Source organism: Octodon degus, unplaced genomic scaffold, assembly GCF_000260255.1.
Source record: "Octodon degus isolate 3935 unplaced genomic scaffold, OctDeg1.0 scaffold00233, whole genome shotgun sequence".
Lineage (NCBI taxonomy): Eukaryota > Metazoa > Chordata > Mammalia > Rodentia > Octodontidae > Octodon > Octodon degus.
In genome coordinates, this window is record NW_004524809.1 from 3180919 (window position 1) to 3191113 (window position 10195).

General features: G+C 39.2%; 1 pseudogene; it reads right to left on the reverse strand.

The window, feature by feature from the left end:
- Window positions 1-3445: 3445 nt before the first annotated feature.
- On the reverse strand, window positions 3446-4513 carry LOC101572381 (annotated as a pseudogene).
- Between the last annotated feature and the right edge of the window lie 5682 nt (window positions 4514-10195).

Sequence of the window (10195 nt, forward strand, 5' to 3'; positions counted from 1 at the left end):
CTTACGCAGAAGGAAATCCTAAACTGACGTGCTTCTGCTTTAAATATTGTGAAAACATTACAGCAGAATGAATTTTCGCAGTGGTTAGGTCAAATGCAGTTACATCATAGCAACAGTATGTTTTGCACAATTTAAGGCTTTGGCTGGTTCTTTAGTCAGCTTCTTCTTCAGATTCTTCTTCTTCAGCAGTTTCTAGCCAAGTCAGCCACTGATTCACCTGGAACAAAGCCTTGCCTTTTCCTGGAAATTCAAGATAGTACTTTAGAAGGTAATGTGGGCTCAAGAAAACCCTTTGTAGGTACTAAGACCATTAAGCAGCTCCTAGCAGATGGGCAGCACACCTATGGAGCAAAATCAACCAAAGACAGAGCCCCAGGGCTAAATGGTCTGCAGATCTTGTTTGGAGTAATCCATGTTGTTTATACAAGCAAATCAAAGTTATAATTCTATCCACCCAAATCATTGTTTAAACCACACCAGATTCTCATATTGAACAATTGGTCATTCTTTTTTTTTTTTTTTTTGGTGAAGAAATAGTTTACTGGGCAGTTTTCACATTACAAGTCCAACAATTTTACCACCTTTATAAAGATGTAGTTTTATTGTGGTTTTTAAAAAAAATACAAAAAATTTGCCATTTTCAGGTGTACAGTTCAGTGGCATTTGAGTATATCAAAATGTTACATAACCCATCATCCCTATCCATTTCCAGAAATTTGTTTTATAACTTTTAGGAAAGAAGGTTAATAATTACAAAAGAATAGACGATACTTAACTGATAGTAAGCTAGAATCTGAAATTGTATCACTGAAAATTCAAATTGTGCTGAGTCACAGAAATCTACTTTTAATTTCCTACTTCATTATTAACTTCTATGGCAAAGATGATCTAAAGTTAACTGTGGGCCAGGTCTTTTTCTCTGGGCAAAAGTATAGGATCTTCATTTTGTATTTATATATACAAAACAGGATAAATTTACAGCTACTTTCGCTTAACTCAATGAGAAGAAAGAGGTGTACTAACAGTGACTGGACAGAATATCCTGTCTGCTTCTTGTACCATGGATAACCACTAAGAAGATAACAATGTACAGTGTATTGACTATCAAAACTGTCCTATTAATCAATCAGCTGTGAAACTGTCTCATTCATATTTATTTCTCAATAAAAAAAAAGTGAATAAAGCTGAAAAAAAAAAGTATAGGATCTTGATGAGAACTCCCTTCTGATCCCATCAAAGGCCTGTTTCCTTGGAATAGAACCAAACTTCTGGAAGGAGCGACCGTGTTCTTGAACAGGCCAGGTGACATGTGCTTATCTATACCGGCAGCATGCTGTACAATAGGAGACTTGAAAGTCTGGAAGCTGGTCTCAGGTTGTTTCCAAAACCAGGACTTCCACCTCATTTAGCTGACTGTAGTGTCTCACTAATTAAGTGAGGGCTTTCTACCAGACAGCCTTTGGTCTCAAGTTGGAACATCTGAATTTAGAATCTGAATACATTTCCTTCCCGATTCCAGAATTTCCTGCAGACTTGTGGTCTTGTTGAAGGCTCTCCTGAAACTGATATGTGATGTGGCGAGGGACCAGAACCTTACGCCTGAGCCTATTAAGAATGCCTTGTTAGAGGAGGTAACAGGCTGCCTGATTGTCTTGGACCACTGCTGTCAAGGACAGGTTAAGGTAAGGCAGTCTGCCTCTGGTTTCATTTGGGCCTCATTCCATGTAGGTAACCCCTATGGTAGATTTGAATTTACTGAACAAATCTGGTAATGAACACGGAGGTAGCCCCCACCTGTATGTCCTCTAGTCTTCAGTAGTTGTGATTATTATCTCACAGTCTTTTGTTTCTGGTGAAGATGAGACTCCAGACTTTGTACATGCTACTGATCTATACCTTAGACCCTCTTATTTTTCTTTTAAAGCTGTTCAGAACTCCTTACAGCAAAAGTCAAGGAAAGCAGATATAATTGAAGGGCAAGACTTAATAGGCAAAAGAGCTTGTATCAGAGCTTGTAGTTGTTCTTGTGAATTAAGTAAAAGGGAATAAGCTCAAAGCTACCACAGTATAATAGTAATAATTCAGAATAATTCAGATACCTGAAATGTTTCTATTTTGGGGGAAGCATCACCTCTTAGGCAGATGTTTTTTCACTTTCTGTCCACAAGGGGATTCCTCCACTGGTTCCACATTCCACAAAACTCATCTCTCAATGACTTTTTGAACACCTATGTGACAGCTTAGAATACCTATGTGTACATTTATATGTATTTAGTGAACTAGTTGTGTTGATTATTGTATGTAGGGATTTTTTTGTTATTTTAGGGAAGGGTGTTCAGGGTCTTACTACTAGCTCAGAGTCTTAGTGATTCTCCTCTTTACAGCCTCCCAAGTGCTGGGATTACAGGTGTGCACCACCACACCCAGTCTCAATCATTGTTTCAGCACACCCTGGGGGGGTGGGCCATCATGGAAGGCCTGGGGATCAAACCCCCAGCCCCTGCACCCACTTGCAGGTGCTTCAATCTGCTGAGCTATTTGGCCGGCCCTTGTATGTAGGGATTTTTAATTGAAAGACTGCAGCATCAAAATGAATCTATATACTGAAAATATTTAGACATAATATGGCTTTTACACCTGTTGTCTAGTGTCACCCTTCCATTCCTTCTTTGGATATAATACCAAGGAATAAAAATTGGGCTGGGCAGATAGCTCAGTGGCACAGTGCCTGCTTGCTAAGGGCAAGGCCCTGTGTTCAATTCTTGGTTCCAAAGAAAAAAAGAATCGAGATAAAAGTGGGAAAATAACAATTTTGTAATGTGAGTGCATGTTCATTTTATGTTTCAGGATCTTTTGGCCAGAATCCTCCTCAGCTGTGAGGACAGCACAGTGGTGAGCTGCATCAGGCAAGTGCAGCAGGATTGTGACAGTATGCCCTACCACGGAATGTAAGATTACTGCCCAAGAGGAAAGGTCTTTTTTTTTTTTTTTGTCTCATAGTGTCTGAATGGAGTAGTGGAAAAAGATATTTTTATATTAAACATTTTAAGTTGGGAGTTTTGTTTTTTCCTTCTCATTCCTTTTCATTCATTAACAAATAATAAAATAGGAACAAGAAAAAAAAATTGAAATTCTATCATTTCTAAATGACGTTTAAGTAGCCAGTGTAGTGGTGGCACACTCTTGTAACTCCAGTACTCGGGAATTCAAGGCAGGAGGATTGCTGTGAGTTGGAGACCAACCTGGGCTACAAAGTAAGCCTGAACTGCATAGCGAGACCATATCTAAAATAAAATTAGTAGAAGAGGACACAAAGGAATTCAGTGCTAAAAATTTAGAAATATGTACACCCACAACCTCATTCCACTTCCAGGAATTCATCTGTTAAGTTTCTTAGGTTCAAGCTGTCACTTCAACACATAAGCTATGAAAACACCCCTCACAACCTAACGAGTTTCCTCCATTCAGTCTATATTTCTTGCCCCAGTGAAATAACATAAATACTAAAAACACAAATATTGTGTGACATATAATACAAAAGAGCAAAAAACTGGAGGTGTATGTGTAATAGAGAAACCTCAGGATGCTCAGGCTTGATTACATTTGCAGAGAGATCATGTGGTTTTGGCCTTGGCCATGGGCTCTGTCTCCTGCTCATATTCTGTCTCCACCTAGGCTCGTTTTCTGCGCAAAGCTCCTTTCAGGGTGTTTTCCCTTTGTGTTTCGAGTTAGCCTGTTCTTCTTCACTGGATGACTGATCATCATCACTGGCCTCCAGTTTATCCATGTCCTCAAAATCACTTAGTTCACTCTCATCCACTTCATCATCTTCCACAAACTCTTTTCCTCCCACATCTTCATCCTCCTCCTCCTCATCTTTCTCCTCGGCTTCTGAAGAATCACTCTCTGCTTCCTGCTGTTCCAGGGCCTTGTCGAAGGCATGAATGGGGAGGTTGTAGATGTCACCATACGTATCTTGTTTCAGTCTCTCCAGCAATTCCTTCTCAATGGCATTGTCCAGCTGAGCAGCTATTTATGCCTTTTCCTCTCTTCTCCCTATGTTCCACCTTCTTACTCAAAGGAACAAGTTTCCTCTGTCGCTTTAGTGTAAGTTTTCTAATTCAAATTAGGCACTGGGTTATCTTGGTGAATCTCTGCTTACATTTGTGTCGAATGAAGTGGGGCCAGTAAATCAGATTTTCATCTACTTGCTCCAGTGCTTTTTCATAGTTTTTACTAAGCCGGACCCGTTCCCAGAGACACCTAGGAAAAGCTGCTTATTCTATAACCTTCATGTACAAGTAGCACTGTCCTTTTTCTTCTTTGACAGTGGCATACTGACTATTTGCTAGGGGACAAGATGACCGATTACACAGTCCAGTCAGGCTATATTCATTTCTGCAAAAGCCTTGAGTTTTTGTTCTTATTTTGAAGGAACAAAACTGTTTGTTTCCCAATGTATCCCAGATAACATCATCTGATTGCATGGTGTCAACTGCTCAGCACGCAGCACTGCGCCCGGTCATTCATTTTTGTTAAAAATTTAAAATTGTTAAAAAGAAATAGTGGGTTAGAAAATAAAAATTAAAGGAAAATATTTTAGCAGCTTTTCAAATGCAAATATGGGTGGCCTCCAGGTAAGTAGCTACCAAGGTGAAAGGTCCCTGTCCTGCATATTTTAAAAGACTATTTAAAATTCTTTTAATTCCTAATAGGTTTGATTGCTTGTTTTACTGTCATAAATTAAAAATGGCATTGAAAATAGGGTTTTGATATTTTACAAATGTAAAGGTTTAAAATAATGTGTAAAAGCCATGGGGTTTAAACAGTCACTTGATTTGACATCCATTTAAATAATAAAAGGCCTAATATTGGCCTCCAAAGGCCACTGTATGATCAAAATTCTGTTAAAGCAAGGGGAGTCAATCCTGACAACTTCACTTGTCAATATATACTATTAAATTTTTATACTTTTACAGCAACAAAAAGACAAACCAGGTAAGAGAAAAAAGGCTAAAGAGGGTACTTTGGAGAGATCTCCATACTGGATAATGAAAAGGGACTCAGTCCAGTACTAACCTGGGGCAAAGTGTATGCTTGTGTTTTTCCAGAGAATGCTAACCGACCTATTTGGGTACCAGAGTGTACTGTCAGGCTGTACCGTGGAGCCAGATCTAAAGAAGAAGTTAACAGCGACCAGGCTACATCCACCCTGGAGCCTATTCAAGAAACTGACTAAATGGAAATCTAAGGTCTAAATAGGTGACAAAAAGCATAAAAATATAAAATATGCATATTAATTATAGATGAAAGATTTCATTCCTTCTAAATTTTTCCAGTAAGAGATCTCTAATAATTGACAAAGAACAAAATCTGACTAGTCTACTTATAAAATTTCTGAAGCTTGTAATATACTTACTATAATTTAATTTGGCCAAAGATTTGAGTGCACTTTTGATTTTTTTAAGGGGTTTATGTGTCTGTGTGTCTATTTATTTGTGTGTCTTTCAATGAGCAGCTGTTCCTTTTTTTCCCTTTTTTGATGATTTATTCTAAATATAATTTGAGATAGAGTTAAAAGCATGCTTTTTACTGAATTACCAGATAGTCAAGTGATATCAAAATTGATTTATATGCAATACATCATAAGGTTTAAGCTAATTAAACAAAAATTTCCTAGAGTGGAATTATTAGAGAGGAGTCCAATTGATGAATAAGAGGTGTGGCTAACCTTTTTATTTATTAATGAGGAGCTCCCAATAATCTCTATAGTCTCTTAGGAGACACCCTCCATAAATAATAGGTAATGGGTTAAAAGATAAAGTTAAGATAAGGTTTTCTCTTTAAAGATGGTTTTGGTACAAAGCTAAATTAAGAAGCAAACATCTTCATATGAGTATGGCAATTCAGTATTGTTAATCTCATGGTATTTAAGTGTATTTATGATTCCAGGTGTACAGGTCTTTCAAAATGTGAAACAAAGTTTGTTTATTGGGACAAGACTTTCTCAAATTCAAACTTCTGCCTTTTACAAAAAACTCGTGATATATGTCTAATTTAAAGATGACTAATTAGAAACAAAATTCTTGTGCATTAAGTAGAGATGATTGGTTAAAAGTGTTGTCAAAACAAAAAATATTTAAAGTATATCACAAAATGTCATCAGAATTCTCTTACTACAATATTGTACATGGTTTTGATTTCTAAATGTGTGTAAAAATGTGTAAGAATGTGTTAACATTCTATAGGGACTTATTAAAATATCTATGGGCAATTATAAAATGAGTTAATAGAAGCTTGAGATGCCTATTAAACAAAAAAGGGGAATAGTATGGGAATATATACGAATACACCTAGGTTAATGGTACAAAAAGCCTTATTTACATTAAATTTAAAAAATATATATATATAACTGCCAGACAGATCTTCTGCTTCAGACTGTCATTGGACAAAAGAAATACTGGAGAAGTGATTTGGTGCTAACTTGACAAAACCTAGTGTTATGGTTTGTGTCTAGTTGTCCCCCCAAAGCCTCATGCAGTCATAGGGTGAGGACTTGTAGAGTTTGTGTTAACTCATGATCCACTGGGATTATGTGTGATCCAAGGCTGGGATTATGGGTTTTAGTACTGCTGGGATTACCCATAGGTGGGTAAATACTGGGAAGTACCCATAGGTGTGAGTACTTCCCCTACCCTGGGGCAGGTAATTTGCATTACAATGTAAGGTGGGAAGAGAAGCTAGCTGCTTGAGTTGCTGGTACCCCTCCCTTGTTCTCTTGCTCTTTGCTGCCACCATGAAAGGTTGCTTTTTGCTCTGTGCTGCTCTGCATTGGACCCAGATGAGTATGGACTGAAACCTCCAGTAACTGTGAGCTAAATAAACCTTTCCTTCCTTCATTTTGAGTGTCGGGTATTTGTCCCAGCAACGAGAGAAGAGTAACTGAGACACCTAGAAAATGAGCAAAACCAAATATTTTGAGAGAAAAATAGTATCTACTTGTTTCTTTTTTTTTTTTTAATTTTATTTATTTATTTATGTGTGTGTGTGTGTGTGTGTGGCCAGCTCAGCACACCAGGGGGCAGGGCTGGCTGGCATGTGGTGCTGGGGGATTGAACCGTGGTTCCTGTGTTTTGCTTAGCCTAGCTTGTTTTAAGTAGGTGCTTTAGACCACTGAGCCATCTCACCAGCCCTCTACTTGTTTCTTGCTATAGTGGCTTTGTTGTCACTTCCGGTAAGTGTTAAAGGTAATTTTATTACTGGGCTTACATTCCAAATCCACCACTCAATAGAGGAGTTCACTGGTGGGATGCTACTATACCTATATATGTTAATGAAAGTTCCTGGCTACCCGGCCCTTATGATGCCCGGGGACCAGCAGCGCCAGTAGAAGAAGGAATCAAAATTCCATTTTATGAGATTGGAGTAGAAGGCTGGCCTATTTGTATTGGGAATGGAGCTCATTGCTTAAAAGCAAGCACACGAGTCTGGTTATCTATAGTAAATAATAATACTGGGGGCAAGGGAGGAAAAAAGGGACTTTTTCTTCTCCAAGGAAAATATTTTAAAGGTATAGCTGCTGATGGAACGTTTCCACTGCCAGATCTGCCACCCTGCCAGAATACCAGTGTTGCTTATCTCAGTGATTGGATACATTGGGAAGTCTGTAGAGGAGAAGCAGCCCGGGTGTTGGTTAATACTTCCTATGGAAGCGTCATAGACTGGAGCCCTTATGGCTCCGCCCGGACGGCGGAAGGGAAGGAGTTAAGATGGAAATGGAATGGCAGCGATGAGATCTATACTAGCACTAGAAATGCCACCGATACAATAATGTGGCATGGAGGAGGAATGTCCCCTATGTCCTTCACATTTCTGGAGGACCAATTCAACATCATCTTTGAAAACTGGTTACCTCACTAAATCATATGTCAGCATGGAAAGGTTATATATGGAGGAATCAATCCCCCTATAATTTAAATCTAAAATTAAAAAGGAACACAATGCATTTTGCTCAGGCATGTATTCACCTCCCCTACCTGTTGCTTGCAGGATGTAGTTATTAGAACCCTTCTAACTATACCATCACATGTCACCATTGTTCTTTATATACATGTCTAAATTCTTTTATTAGCCTTAATTTTTCCAGGGATAGCATTTATGTTCTCCAGGCAAGGACCGGAATTTGGCTTCCCATACAACTTCATCACCCCTGGCAAGACTTCCCTTCCATGACGCTGTTCCAACATTTGCTGAAGGTGTTAAAGAAGAGAACGAAAAGAATGATTGAACTCATGATAGCCATGATTTTAGGAATAATCGCCGTCACAGCCACAGCTGCTACAGCCCAAGTAGCATTGAGCCAAAGTGTACAAACTGTTAATTTTGTGCAGCAGTGGCACAAGGACTCAGAACAATTACGGACTTCTCAAGGACACATAGACTCAGAGTTAAAAGTGAAGATAAATGATTTAGAGCAAGCTGTTAGGAGATGAAATTGTTAATCTGCAGCGTCAACTTCATTTAAAATGTGATTGGAATACCTCTTCATTCTGTATAGCTCTGATTCCATGGACTCAAACTCATTTCCCATAGGAAAATGTAAAAAGACATCTATTGCATCGTGGCAATATTACCTCTGAGATCCTGTCTCTTCAGCAACATATTGATAATACTTTTGTAAAACAATTGTCAGAATTGTCTGGCACTGATCTGTTACAAAGCATCTCAAATGGCATTGAAAACCTTAATCCTTTTCATGTTACTCCACGGTTTAGTGGAAGTGTAGTAGTGATTTGTCTATGTTGTCTTTGCACTATTTGTGTATCCTGCTTAGTCTGGTGATGAGGAAGAGTCTAACAATAAGCCATGGACCAAAAATCTGCAGTCTTCGCTCTGATCCTGCAAAAACTTTCAGCATAAAAACAAAAGCGGGGAATTGTAGAAATATAGATTTGAGACAAAAGCCTGATGTCCCAAGAGAGCAGGGAACAATAGACAGAATCTGAGGAGAGTTGCTGTCTGCTTGCAAATTCCCAGAAAGCTGGGATTCAAGGCTGCAGATAACAGCTTCTCCTGCAGGCGCTCTGTCCTTAGATCCTTTGCTTGTCATGTTATCAGCTAGCATTTGTGTGAACCTAGTGTTAGGCAAATGGTGGAAGTCAGCAGAGATAGTAGTCTGTATTCACTTAAGTAATTATGCACCTTCCTTAGTCTGCCTTTACCCCTCAATAAATATGAGATGCTTCTGAGGCTCTGGGCTCACTTGGAGAGAGACTAATCTCAGTGAGACCTCTGAAGCTACATTCATCAGGTCTTCTCCTCCTTTCTTTCAGCACCGACCTGTAATATACAATTACTTACTTATTTTTTATGTATTTGGTACAATGTCTCATTACATTGCTTAGACTCACAGTGATCCTCCTATTTTCAGCCTCCCTACTGCTGGAATTACAGGCTTGGGCCACTATGCCTGGTCTCAGTGACTGGCTCAGCATGCCTGGGGTTGGGCCCAGCATGGTCTGAGCAGGATTTAATATTAACCAATTGGCTTTCTCTGCTTAGTTGTAAGTTACCTAAGACCCAGGCTGCTTGTCTGGAGATGGGCAGCAGATTCATAGTAAGTGAACATCTGTTTTCACCGAGTCCTGTATTGGCCTGTGAAGCTGGGATGCCTCACAGGACAAGATATGGTCACAACTAAGGATGTTTGTTTCCAACCCCAATTAAATAAAAGGAGACTGCAGCTGCAGGCTCCACACTCCTACAATAAATGTCAACCTAAAGATAAGGTAGTTCTCCTGACTGACAGAATTTACTGCTTGGGAAAATATCTCCCAAGATCCTGCTAGATTCCTGTCAGATTCATGCATTTTCTTCAGTACCTCCCTCCTTTGTTTGAAAACCAAATAAATATAGGCGGCTCAAGGAAGTTCTTTGTCTTAGCCCCCAGAGAATCTCACATTCTGTTAGAGGGTTTTGAACTTCCTGGAGCCCTAGAATCATACCACTTGTCTCATTTATTTAAGCCTTTGCTGTCCACTCATTTGGGAGATTGCAGGCCTGAGTAGTCTACAATAACTAAGGGATATTATCAACCCATTACATGGGGACAGGAGGAGGACATGGACTCCCTGTAGATGTGTCTTCAGGATGAAGACCGGATGGCTGCTTTTAGGATGAGCAGGACGTTGCCAGC